Genomic DNA, 14,834 nt, shown 5'->3' with positions numbered 1-14,834 from the left:
GCTTAAAGGACAAATTAGTGGCTCGTGATTTGTCTGATACCCTTGAGTCCCTGATGGAACTGGCTGGGAGAATTGACCGCCGCATCCGAGACCGAACTCAGGAGGCTAAGAGTCCATAAAAGCCTACGGTGGGGGCTAACCATCCTAAACCTGTGCCTATTGCTTCCAGCTTACCGTCTACATCCTTAGAGGAGGAAGAGCCTATGCAACTAGGCCGAAGCCATTTAACTTCCAAGGAGAAACGTTTTCGCAAACACATGGGGGTTATGCATGTATTGTGGCCAATCTAACAGATGGGCTAACCTGTCCCATCTGTCCGGGAAACTGAGAGAAGAACACTCGGGCTGATGCATTGCCATGATCCTTCTCCCCGCAGGATGTGCCAGATGAACCCCGTCATATCATTGATCCTGAAAGAGTGGTCCTTGAAGCCACTCATGCAATACCAGCTGGGAAGACGGTGGTGGCCAGAAGTCTAAGAAAGAAGTTATTAAAGTGGGCGCACGATTTCCATCTGGCAGGCCATCCAGGACAGAGTTGTACCCTAGCTATGTTACAAAAGTACTATTGGTGGCCAACCATGAAAAAGGACGTACAAGCTTATGTGGGTTCCCGTGCTGTCTGTGCCAAGCAAAAACCACTAGGGGTGTGCATTTGTTTGCAACGTATTGGCAATCTGCAACGTATATGCCATATTTTTTGTATTCGTGGGGGTCACAAAACGTATGGCGAACCCCATGAATACAACGTATCACTAACGAATAAACCTCCACCCACCTGCCCCCCCCAAGACTTGCCAAAAGTCCCTGGTGGTCCAGCAGGGGTCCTGGAGAGATCTCCTGCACTCGGGCTGTCGGCTGCCAGTATTCAAAATGGCGCACAAGATGGTGCCGGCCATCCATTGCTCCTACCATGTGACAGGGGCCGACTAATGGCACTGGTAGCCCCTGTGACATAGTAAGGGCAAAGGCTATCGGTGCCATTTTGAATACCGGCAGCCCACAACCCGAGTGCAGGAGATCGCTACAGGACCCCTGATGGACCACCAGGGACTTTTGGCAAATCTTGGGGGGCAGGGTCAGGAGGTGGGAGGTTGTAGTAAATTAAATTTAAAAGGGTTGGGATGGGACTTTTGGGGGGGAACGAATACATATGTAACTAATGAATGGATCGGGGTCCCCCGAGAATGGATGCAACAGATTTGGGAGACATGGGAGTATCTTATCTCATGGGAGAACTATGGACCAGAAGAGAACTCCTGGGAACCACTGGCCCACGTCATACAAAGAGATGGTACGTTAATTCCACCTGGCACACCCACAAAACCCAGACTACCTGGAAGAGGTCTTGGAGGGGGGCCCTTTGAAGGTGGGTACTGTTGCGTCCGTCGGTTGCAGACTGCTGCGACCGCTCTGCCTTACCTCTTTTCTTATTTTTTTATTTTTATTTATTTCTTCCCTTCTCCTTTTCCTCCTCCTTGGGCAAGATGACTGCCTCCGGTGCCGTGTGCCGAGGTCCTCAGCGTCTCCAGCTCAGCATGGACGTCCTAGTCCACCATGCTCATTCCTGTGGCCTCCTAGGGCATGTGCACGCACATTGCCTACACTCAAATACATGTCATGGCAGGAACCTCGGGGGCGTCCCCCACCGCATGACATCAATACCTTCGGGTATTTAAAGCCTCCGCTACCATCATTGAGTTAGCAAGGACTTCGGTTTAGCTACTCTGACCACTCTAAGCTGCACGCTTAAACGCCTCGCTACCCTCCGGGGATCTCGCTCCTTATGAAGCTCTAGGCCCCTGCTCCTCAGGGGCCTCTCGCTTCCAACTACCCTTCAGGGTTCTACTAACTAGACAACTGCTCCTCGGGGGTCTTTCTCTCTTTCTATTTTATTCAGGATCTCTTGGACTACCAGGTACTTGCTCCTCGAGGGCCTGTCAGTCTGTGTATCCTGCACCATGGACCTTCGGTCCTATCATCTCTACTGTCAGGAAGATATCTGCACTATGCTCCTGTGAGTTCCTAGAGAAAAATCCCTAAACTGCTCTTACGGTAATTAATAAGCAATAGTAGCTAATGAATTATTTACTGTTTGGGTAATTGCCAGGTACTTATGGCCAGGATTGGCTTCTGTTAGAGACAGGTTACTGGACTTGATGGACCCTTGGTCTGACCCAGTATGGCCCATCTTATGTTCTTATGTACCCTTCACACATATGAGAGAGAGAGACTATAGGGCTCAATATATGCACCATTGTAAGAGGGGCACTTTGATTTGGGGTAAGTTTTTGGGAGGTGGGTTGGGGTTTGGGGATGGTGTTAAAGAAAGATACAGCGGTATTCATTTTAAAATTATCATTAAAAAATTTCAGACCTTATAAGCAATGAAAATTCTAACAAGAGTTGATCTGTACACTGCGGACTCTGCTGGCTGCATTGTACAAGTCAACTCCTTTTCATTGTATAAATGAGCATTGTGATTTGCTGTTGGAATACCAATCTCCTAAGGAAGATACTTATCCAAAGTAAGGGCCAAGAGCGGCCGGCACCATTTTGACTAATGGCAGCTGCTGACCCGGGAGCAGTAGATCGCTCCCTGGTCCCCTGCTAGACCACCAGGTGTTTTTTTGTGAGCCCTGGATGGGTCAGGAAGGTGGGCTAAGGTGAATGGGGAGGTCAACTGGTGTGGGGGTCAATATTGAAATAAATGGAAGCAGTGGGACGGGTTCTGTATTTGTTTTTTACTCCTTCCACAAACAATAGGAAAAGAACACAACATTTTGTGGGTTTTTTTCCTATCATATTTTTAATTCCCAACATGCAATGAAATAGGAAAAATTGTTGCAAATGAATGTCCACCCCTAGCACTAATACAGTATTGCAAAATATGTACCTGGTTTCTTGGGGGAACATACATACACCGTCACACACAATCTTTCTCTCCCCCCCTCCCCTCACCAAGTGAAATGATGCATTAATTTTGGCTTAGTAAACCTAACCAACTCTGAAGTATTTAAAAAAAAAAATCATACACTTTCTTGTCTTGTCATTCCCTCTCTTAGCTGCAAACATTTCAATGTGGCCCTTCACTGCTCTGGCATTCGATGACTCTTCACCTGCGGTGTATTTTTTTACACTGGTTTCATTTCTCACTAAATAACGGGACTTCATAATTCTCCCCTGCGACTAATCCAGTCAAAGACTAAACCAAACATTTGCTGCAGTCACAGGTTATGCACTATTGAAAAATGTTTCTACATAAAAACAAACCCTTTCTCGCTTTGAATTCCTGGGCTCCTGCTGCTTATCTCCATCTAAAGCAATAATCCTCCTCTTGTCACATCGCAATATACTGCTGTGGAAATGATTGTGATATTGCAAGTAGAGAGAGGATTATCCTCACTTCAAGTAAGGACAAACAGCAGCCCCCCCGCCCTAGTAAATATTCTCCTTAATAATGAAGAAGAGGAAGCAAATCACAGGAGTGTAGGCAATGTGTTGATCCTTCTTGTAACAAGTCATGAAGCCAACAAATTTAAGATTGATTGTTCCAGCAGAATCTGACTGCTTGAAAAACATGCTATTCAAAAATTACTTTAGGGAACAGGATGTCATTTTTCTACATGCTATAATCAAAAAATGTAAAAATGTTTGCTATGAGTCCAGACGCATCACTATACTATCAAAATTGGATATTGTGGCATATGCAATGAGAGTGGAAATAATCAAAGGTCATTATGCACTTGTACACACATTTGTTTATCTGCAGAAAAATAGATTTTGAAAATTCCCCCCTCCAGCACCCCACCACTTCTCCATATCTGGATAAAAGTACAAGTACTGTTTCTTGCGAGACTGGAAGATTGGGTATGCAAATGGCAGATGAAATTTAATGTGGACAAGTGCAAGGTGTTGCATATAGGGAAAAATAACCCTTGCTGTAGTTACACGATGTTAGGTTCCATATTAGGAGCTACCACCCAGGAAGAAGATCTAGGCATCCTAGTGGATAATACTTTAAAATCGTCAGCTCAGTGTGCTGCAGCAGTCAAAAAAGCAAACAGGAATTATTAGGAAGGGAAAGGTGATTAAAATAGAAAATACCATAATGCCTCTATATCGCTCCATGGTGAGTCCTCACCTTGAATACTGTGTACAATTCTGGTCGCCGCATCTCAAAAAAGATATAATTGCACTGGAGAAGGTATAAAGAAGAGCAACCAAAATGATAAAGGGGATGGAACAGCTCCCCTATGAGGAAAGGCTGAAGAGGTTAGGGCTGTTCAGCTTGGAGAAGAGATGGCTGAGGGGGGGATATGACAGAGGTCTTTAAAATTACGAAAGGTCTAGAACGGGTAGATGTGAATCGGTTATTTACTCTTTTGGATAATAGAAGGACTAGGGGGAACTCCATGAAGTGAGCAAGTAGCACATTTAGAACTAACTGGAGAAAATTATTTTTTATTCAACACACAATTAAACTCTGGAATTTGTTGCCAGAAGATGTGGTTAGTGCAGTTAGTGTAGCTGGGTTTAAAAATGATTTGGATGAGTTCTTGGAAGAGAAGTCCATTAACTGCTATTAATCAAGTTGACTTATGGCCAAATTTTAAATCCCCCTGCATGTGTTAAAAATGGAGGTTATGTGCATAGCCGGGCCTTGCGTGCGCCGCGCACATCTTCAAAGGGGCCCGGCCACATGCGTAACCCCCATTATGCGCAGAACTGCTGGGCCTCTGGGAAGGGGTGGGCCAGGGGGCGTGTCCTTGGTGGGGAGGGGTTGGTCGGGGGGCGGGCTGGGACAGCAGCATTGATTGCTGTCCCAGAGCCTTGCGTGCCGGCCGGCTGCCGGCATGCGCAACTTTCTTCAGGTTGGGAAAAAGGTAGGAACTAGGGGTTGGGAAGGGAGGTTAGGGAAGTGCCCTCCCAGTCCGCTCCTTAATTGGAGCGGACTGGAAGGGATCTGGGGAAGGCTGCGATGCGTTGCCATATGAAACTTGCATGTATCTACCCCCCTTGTGTGTGCGGATTATAAAATCCGGTGAGTATGTGCGCGTGGCCCAATGATTTTATTACGTGTGCGCCGGCGTGCACATGTTATAAAATTGGCGCGTTCATGTGTGCGCATCGGGAAGCGCACATACTAAAACTACCCCATAGGGAATAGCCACTGCTGTTACTTGCATCAGTAGCATGTGATCTACTTAGTGTTTGGGTAATTGCCAGGTTCTTATGGCTTGGATTGGCCACTGTTGGAAACAGGATGCTTGGCTTGATGGACCCTTGGTCTGACCCAGCATGGCAATTTCTTATGTTCTTGTGTTCTTAAATGAAAAAAGGAGCAGAGAGAAATCAGGGGTGTGAAAGAATGTCTGGAGATTTCATTTTGAAAGGAGTTTCCCTTTGAAAATGAAATTTCAAATTTTAATTTGATTACATTTTTTATTATATTCCACCTTTGATGATTGATCAGCCATGTCAAAGTGGATTGCATTCAGGTACCAAATTCTTTCCTCCTTCTTTGAAACCTTATGCAAACTTCATGCGAAGGAATTACCCAAAATCTTTGTACCAACGTGAACAGTCATAAAAGTGTTCATGGGGAGGGCAATTTTCAATTTCCCCAGCATGTTTACAGTAACACAAGTACAATGTTCACTTTGGGACAAAGTCCACAGGCACTTTAATCGCATGGAGTTTGCACCAGATTTCAAACAAGGGTTGGGATATGCTTCTTGCTTGGAGGCAGCAGTCTGCTGTGATGATACTTCTTGCCTGGGTTGGGAGCATATTTTGAGATGAATGATCTGTCAAAATGGATAGGGGAGGGCTTATTGTTGTCAAATTAGGGGGGGCGTCTGCCTAGGATGTACTTAGAAGGATGTACAGAGGGGAAGTTTCTTGATTCGAATGGGAACTTCTTGCTGAGAAGTCTGCTGTGAAGTGAGAAGTTGACAAGGAGAGTTTTCTGGGTGGTTATCATTGCCGAGGGTTACTTAACCATGGTGGAGGTTCCAGGTGCTGGGGCATCTGCTGGGAAATTGTTTCTGCAAAAGGGTATCCTTTGCATAAAGAGAATTCCAGGTGGGTGGTTATTGTTCTGGAGGAGGGGGGTTCCTGTGGGGGGTCCTCTTGTGGCTGGGAGTACCTTCAGGTATAGAAACTTCCGGAATGGGGGGGGGGGGGGGGGGGGGGGGGGGGGAGAGGTGTTCTTGTTGGTGGAAGTTCCAGGTAGAGGGGGTTGCAGGTGAAATTGTTTTTGCCAGGGAGGTTACTTGTCTTGTTGCACTATATTTTAGGGATGTGCAGCCCCCACATTTTCATTTTTTGCTTTTTTAATTGTTTTTAGGAGGGAGGGGGCAATTTTTGGTTTGTTTAATGCTTTTTTTTTTTGTTTGTTTGTTTTGTCAAACTATATAAAAAATTACTTTAAACAGAATCCTTGCCTAAAACAAAACAAAAATGTTTTTAAAAAATATTAAAAAGTGCCTCCTGTGACCCTGGAAAGTACACCCTGTCTTGCTCTTCAAAAATTGAACCCGGGGCCCAGGCCTCTCCCAAGCCACAAATCTAATCTGGCACAAGACCTGGGTCTACCCAACTGGGCCTTTCCGGGTTCCTCACACTAACCCATTTAAATCTGCCTGGCTGGGGAGTTCCCATCCTGGTCCCACCCCCCATTTACCCCTTAACTGGGACCTGAAAAGTCTGAAAGGGCAAAATAAAAGCCCATTCACTCCTTCCTGTGTGTAGAAACTTTAAAAATGGTAGCCATCTGAAAATACCCTCATTCGTTGTGTTGTTTGCATTCCTTCTAAACAAATGCACATTTCTACTGTATTCCTCTTTCGGAAAAGCAACGAACACTAGAAAGGTTTTTGCAAACGTTATCATATTTCATGTAATCCAATCATTTAGTAGTATAAGTGTGCATGACCCTTTGTAGGCTGTGATAACCTTTCATTGAACCAACCTGAGAATTACCCAAAGATGATGCTGGTCCTGAGCTTTCAAGACCATAGAGGTCAGGTGCAAGCAGAAAAACGGATTTGTGTGCTATTAAGAGCTCATGGTTCATACTTCCTATGGTCTAATAAAACCCATCACAACCTTAAAGGTCCAGCTTTAACATGATGAATATGACTATTTGAAATATGTATTGTGTGTATGTGAAAAAGAGAGATCTGCAATATTCATTTGCTGATTGGGTCATGAACTGAATGGGTTTGTTTTTTTTTTTCCTTTTTTAAATATATACACAACCACTAAAAGGGGCAAGGAAACCATACCTGGAACGCTCTTTTTTATGAAAGGCATTTTGTATGGAATGTAGCAACATAATTAAAAAGAATCTCCAAATATAAAGTGATCTTCATAAGTGCTGTAAGCCCAGGCAGTGAACATAGCCATGACCTTCCCTATAAAGTAATTTCCTACATTAAGAAAAAATAGCTTTAGGAAGACTGAAGGTCAGAGCTATTGAAATGTTCAGAATTACCAGTGCCATATAGCAATTTAAAGAAACATTTTTTCAAGTATTACACCTGTATTTTTCCTATTTTTAGCTGACTTCAGAACAGTTAAGAACATAAGAACATGCCTATACTGGGTCAGACCAAGGGTCCATCAAGCCCAGCATCCTGTTTCCAACAGTGGCCAATCCAGGCTATAAGAAACCTGGCAAGTACCCCAAAACTAAGTCTATCCCATGCTACTAATTATCTATTAGTGTTACTAGATCTTTCCGTGGCTTTTGATACTGTTACCCACTCCCTCCTTCTTCAACGGCTTACAGAAATTGGGGCTTACAAACAATACAATTCAATGGTTTTCCTCTTATCTTTCAAATTGCTATTTTCAGGTAAAAAATTAATAGTTCACTCTCAAAAACATTTCAACTTACAACAGGTGTTCCACAAGGCTCGTAACTCTCTGCCACACTGTTCAACATATACATGCTTCCCATCTGGCATTTACTTACTGATCTTGGGCTCACGCACTACATATATGCTGACGATATTCAAATACTCATTCCCATTAATGATTCTATAGAAGCAACATATTAAAAAAACCTGCTATGTTTTATATCCATTATCAAACAACTGTTAACTCACATCAGAATCATATTAAACATGTCCAAAACTGAGATTATAATTCTAAATAGAAAATCAACTTCATCTCCCCTACCACCATTAAAAATGGAAGACTTTAAAACTGAAGTTTATCCCGTACCGTATGTTCAGGATGATAGATAGTGAGCTGAATTTTAAGACACACATTGCACCAAAAATCAAAGAGGGTTACTATAAACTATTAACTTTGAGGAGGCTAAAGCTTTTTCTTAACCCCGCTGATTTTAGAACGCTATTGCAGGTTTTCATTTTTACCAATATTGACTACTGCAGTTCTCGCTTACTTGGATTACCTTTATCTACAATTCGACCACTTCAGATATTACAGAACTCAGCAGCCAGAATCTTAACTGGTACCAAGAAACAGGAGCATATTACACCGGTTCTGATATCCCTGCACTGGCTACCAATATAATTTAGAATAGAATATAAAATCCTAAGAATTATCCATAAAATAATGTATGGAGAACAAACAGACTGGCTTAACACGGCAAATAAAATACATGTACCTCAAAAGAACTTACGTTCTGCGAATAAAGGCCTTTTATCTATTCCATCAGTACACACAGCACAGCTTACGCAAGTAAGAGAACGTGCAACATCCCTTGCAAGTCCGAAGATTTGGAACTCCCTCCCCACAGAAACATGACTACAACCAAATTTAAAGATATTTAAGAAAGAGATTAAAACCTGGCTTTTTATAAAGGCTTTTAATGATTCCCATTAAGTCGCTCATATACAATAACCTGTTATTTTATGTTTCATTTTAGTTTCTAAACATGCCACTTACCTCAACGCCTCGCCTTAAGTTCCCAATTATAATTTGAATGTATTTCTATTTTTATTGTATTATCATGTTTATTTATTTATTTATGATTTTTATATACCGGCATAAGTTTGCAAACATCATACCAGTTTACATTACAACTGAAAGATTTGAAATTACAATGAACAGGGGAAGGGGGGAGGAGTAAAAGGAATCACAGAGGTACAGTGGTACCGAAGGTTCAAAACAGTAACAGTAAAACTTTAAACACAATAAATTATCTACAATGGTGCAACTATATACAGAGGGACCAAGAGGGAGATTATATACAGGGGTCCTGAAGGAATATAGGAAGATGTGAATGCTTAAAGACTAATAAATTCAGATGTGTATGGGAGCAAGTATAAGATGGGGGGTGGGGGTGGGAGGGCTATGAATGCGAACTACTCTGGGTATGCTTGTCAGAAGAGCCAGGTTTTTAGTTTCTTTCTGAATTTAGAGTAGCATGGCTCGAGTCTAAGAACAGTCGGAAGAGAGTTCCATTTTTTGGGGCCAGCAATGGAAATTGCACGGTCCCTTGTGGTGGAGAGGTGGGCTTTTTTCAGGGGGGGGTACTGTTAGAGTTCCTTTGTTGACAGACCTGGTGGGTCGATCAGAATGTGTAAGGCAAAAGGGCTCATCAAGCCAGTTGGAGTTGTAGGAGTTAATGGATTTGTGAATTATGGAAAGAGTTTTAAATAGTATACGGAATGTTATAGGGAGCCAGTGGAGGTCTTTGAGTATGGGAGTGATGTGATCGGATTTCCGTGTGTTAGTGATGACCCTAGCGATACCATTTTGAAACATTTGTAAAGGTTTAGTGGTGGAAGAGGGTAGTCCAAGGAGAAGGGCATTACAGTAGTCGAGCCTTGAGGAAAGAGTAGCTTGGATAACAGTTTGGAAGTCGTGATAGTGAAGGAGGGGTCTGAGTTTCTTTAGGACATTGAGTTTGAAGAAGCCCTCTTTTAGGATGGAGCTGATATATTTTTTTAGGTTCAGTTGTTGGTCAAGAACTACCCCTAGGTCTCTTACACAGGGTTGGGAAGATATGGTGTGGAAGGCTGGGTCATTGGAGATCAGAGGTTTGGGGGGTTGGTGTTGGGATAGAAGGAGCAGTTCCGTTTTGGAAGTGTTTAATGCAAGGTGGATGTTTGTGAGGAAGTCATTTATGGAAGCGAGACATGTGTTCCAATGTGCCAGGGCATCAGTTAGAGAGTTATGAATGGGGATGAGTATTTGAACATCATCAGCATAGAGATAGAATTTGAGGCCGAGGTCTGTTAGCAGCTGACAGAGTGGGGTAAGGTAAATGTTGAATAAGGTAGAGGAGAGAGAGGAACATTGTGGGATGCCTTGAGACAGAGAGTAGAGTGTGGATTCGGCATTTCCTGTTTTGACGGCGAACTTATGTCATTTTATTGTAAATTTTACTTTAATATGTAAATTTTATTTTCAATAAATTTTATTTTATTGTAATTTTATTACTGTTGTAAACCGTTATGATGGCTACACTGAATGATGGTATATAAAATCAGTAAATCAGTAAATAGAAAATAGCTACTGCTATTATTTATTTAAGTCAACTTGATTAATAGCAGGTAATGGACTTCTCCTCCAAGAACTTATCCAAACATAAACCCAGCTACACTAACTGTACTCACCACATCCCCTGGCAACAAGTTCCAGAGTTTAATTGTGCGTTGAATGAAAAAGAACTTTCTTTGATTAGTTTTAAATGTGCTACATGCTAACTTCATGGAGTGCCCCCTAGTCCTTCTATTATCTGAAAGAGTAAATAACCGAGTCACATCTACCCATTCTAGACCTCTCATGATGATAAACACCTCTACCATATCCCCCCTTAGCCATCTCTTCTCCGAACTGAACAGTCCTAACCTCTTCAGCCTTTCCTCATAGGGGAGCTGTTCCATTTCCTTTATCATTTTGGTTGCCCTTCTCTGTACCTTCTCCATCGCAACTATATCTTTTTTGAGATGGGGACTATCAGGTCTCTGGGAAGTCCCAGTAAGGTATAGAGACCCTAAAAGGGAGGAAAAGTGATCCTGACATGCACTAGAAAGAAATTAGAGTGGTAAACAAGACATTTCAAATTTCCAGTTGTTTTGGATATGCTCTAATTTTACCGCCATACCTGAACCTGAAAAAAAAATAAATCACTTCCTAATGAAGGCAGTGATGTGTTGGAGATGGTTCCCAGAATTTATTTATATGGATTTATTTATTTGGATTTTTTTACCCCCTTTTCTGAATACCCAATTCACCCAAAGCAGTTTACAATATATTAAATAGCAGCATATGAGCAAAGATAAGTTGTAGCTTTATAACATATTAAGCCCCCTGCTAAATTATTTCATGAAAAATAGTGATTCACAATATTCCTTGTAAAGGTTCATGCTGAAGAAACAATAAATAAAACGACCTATGGTTTCTAAACAAGCATGTCAAGATGAGAAATAGGTATCATCTCACTGCTTTGATATGAAATTAGTTATGTTTCCTGGGTTATCACATTCCACTTAGAATGGAGGTCTGGCAATAAGCAGAATATAAGTGTCAAATAAATAAATAAATGTGGCATGAATGCTTAACCCGACTGCTCAGAGCCTCATAGCATTCAGTAGGTTCTCCAAAATAAGAGACACTTCCGAGTAATGGAGCATGTCTTCACATAACAAGGCAAGGGGCTGTACTTCAGTCGAGTTTGAGCTGTGTCTTGGCCATATTAGAATTTTCTGTTCTATATTTATCTTGAGGACATGGATGTGAATTGTCCCCGACACTGCTAAGGCAAAACATGGCTTCATGATGGGGGACCCTTAGCCATCCATCTACTCCATTTGTTGCTTCAAATTGATTTGAATAAACTTTGGATACTATTTTTTTTGAAGTATACCTCTTGCCTTGCTGTTACATATTGGTGTATCTTTTTTTACCCAACAAGTTTGATTATAATCAGATTTTTCTCAGGCTTTTATCAGCAGATCTCATCAGATGTAATTCTACTTGTAAAATGAGTATATATGACAAAATAAAATCCACCCAAAAATTAACAACAAACGTTTTTGTGCAGGGTTGCAGTATAAAAATACATGGACCTGATTTAACATGAGCTTGTTCCCATTGTGCTGCTAAGAGAAAAATCTTTGATAAATCTGGCCCTTGTTTTTTTGATTTAGACAGAAAACCACATTATTGTACAGCAAAGTCCTTACTTTTTTGATGGTTAATTTAATGAGATTGCTCATAGAAAAGTTTTAAAAGAATATTATTGTAAATGTGATTCATAGACTCAATATTGAACCGTAATGTGTCTGTGCTTCAGTACTCCCAGCACAGTCAAGTTAATGAGCTAATCAGCATGATCTCTAGAATGGTAGGTTTTGGGTCAATAAAATACACTTTATCAATGTTTGTCTTGCTTAGCTATACTGTTTGTTTCTCAAGTCCCTCTCAGGAAACTGTGTATAACTAATATGCTAGTTTTACTTGTTTGAAAACCTCTAGTTTCTAATCTTGTTCATGATACTAAGTGTAATTAAATCTATAAAGCACTACAATAGGCAACGTATCCCCAGACTTATTAGAAGAATGCTTGGCATATAAAGCACTTATGAGGTCAATTTTCTTCAGCTTTGTCTAAGTTCAGGACTTAGCTCGACAATCCTGATTTTGATTTTTCTCTCTTACAGTGGTTATGATTTAGCTGGTTATGATTTAGCTGGTTAAGAGTGGAATAGAGAGAACCCATGTCCAAATGCCGGTTAACAGTGCGCTCCGGTGGAGCGCACTGTTAACCGGCATTTGGACATGGGTTTTTGACGTGCTAGCTTTACCCCTTATTTAGTAAGGGGTAATAGCGCGTCAAAAACGCGTGTCCAACCCCCCCCCAGACTAATAGTACCCGCAACATGCAAATGCATGTTGATGGCCCTATTAGTCATTCCCTATTATGACTAATTCCCTATTAGTCATTCCCTATTGTTGATGGCCCTATTAGTCTGACCAAATACCTACTAAACTCTTACTTACTATTCCAAACACCATAGCCAAACCACTGGCAGACATCATAAATTGTTCCCTCACACAAGGATCTGTTCTGGACTTGTTGAAAACCGCTTCTCTAAAACCACTACTAAAGAAACCCAATCTTGATCCAGCCAACCCCGCAAATTTGCCCCATCGCAAATTTACCATTTATCGCCAAACTAATGGAAAAATTAGTCAACAACCAACTTACAGACTACTTAGATTCTCACAACATTCTCTATCCTTCCCAATGCGGTTTCCGAAAACGCTTAAATACGGAAACACTCTTACTCTCGTTAACAGACAACATCCTGATGGGCCTAGACAAAGGCCAATCCTACCTTCTGGCCCTTCTCGACATCTCCGCAGCGTTCGACACAGTAAACCATGCAATCCTCATCAACCGTCTGACAGAAGAAATCGGCATCACAGGCTCGGCACTCAAATGGTTCAAATCTTTCCTCAATAATAGGAAATACAAGTTGAGAATAAACGATAAAGAATCCCAGCCCATCCCTTCTAACCATGGCATACCCCAGGGATCCTTGCTATCCCCCACACTGTTTAAAATCTATCTGTTACCCTTATGCCAGCTCCTAGAAAGCCTCAACCTAATTCACTTCGTATACGCTGACGATGTGCAGATCTTAATCCCTATCACTGATCCTACCTCCAGCACCCTGCACTTCTGGAACCAACTGCCTTCGCTCCATCAATAGTCTACTCTCAAGTCTCAATCTAGTTCTTAACACTTTCAAAACAGAATTGCTAGTCATCTCTCCTAATGACAACAACCCCCTTACCAGCAACCCACTCTCACCATTAGTAAACCAAGTGAGAGACCTAGGAGCTACTCTTGACACCAGAATGAACTTCAAAAAGTTCATTAACACTGCCACCAAGGAATGCTTCCATAAACTTCATGTCCTAAAACAACTAAGACCTCTCCTACACTTTCAGGATTACCGTTCAGTACTACAAGCCATACTGTTTTCAAAGATCGACTATTGCAACGCACTTCTCCTCAGCCTTCCGTCCTCCTCAACGAAACCACTACAGATGCTTCAAAATTCCACAGCCAGGATCCTTACAAACTCTCGTTGTAAGGACCACATCACACCAATCCTAAAAAACTTACACTGGTTACCCATCAACTATAGAATACTGTTCAAGACCCTTTCCATCATCCACAAAAACATCTATCATCGATCTACACTCCAACTCAAAATACCACACGAACTCCACGCTTCCACAAGACCAATCAGATCGGCATACAAAGGATCTCTCCAGGCTCCCCCTAATAAATCCACTAGTCACACCTCCATTCAGAAACGAGCCTTGTCCACTGCTGGACCTTATCAATGGACTCTTCTTCCCTCAGAACTTCGCCAGGAACAATGCCCTTTCTCCTTCAGAAAGAAACTAAAAACTTGGCTGTTCATTCAAGCCTTCCCTTGATGGATCACTCCACAACTAGCGTAGTCTCTCACCCCTCATTTTCACAGTCCCCCCCCCCCCTTCTCCTGGATCGTTCCTGCCACAGTTCGATTTACAGAGCAGGCCATTGTCTAAGCTTGTATCTTACGTCGATTGTTACATTCGTTTCTCTTGTTAGAATTATGTTATGTTAAACTAATATCTTTTGCTCTTAACTCTCCTGTTCTGTAAATCCCTGTTCATTGTAACTTTATCTTCTATTTAATTGGTTACCCCTGGTTACGCTGTAAACCGGTACGATAAGACGTTCGTCTTGAGCATCGGTATATCAAAAGAATTTAAATAAATAAAATAAATAAATTCCCACGCGATACAGTAAGTAAAATGTGCAGCCAAGCCGCACATTTTACT

Source organism: Rhinatrema bivittatum, chromosome 7 (genome assembly GCF_901001135.1).
Source record: "Rhinatrema bivittatum chromosome 7, aRhiBiv1.1, whole genome shotgun sequence".
Lineage (NCBI taxonomy): Eukaryota > Metazoa > Chordata > Amphibia > Gymnophiona > Rhinatrematidae > Rhinatrema > Rhinatrema bivittatum.
This window is presented reverse-complemented; position numbering follows the sequence as displayed.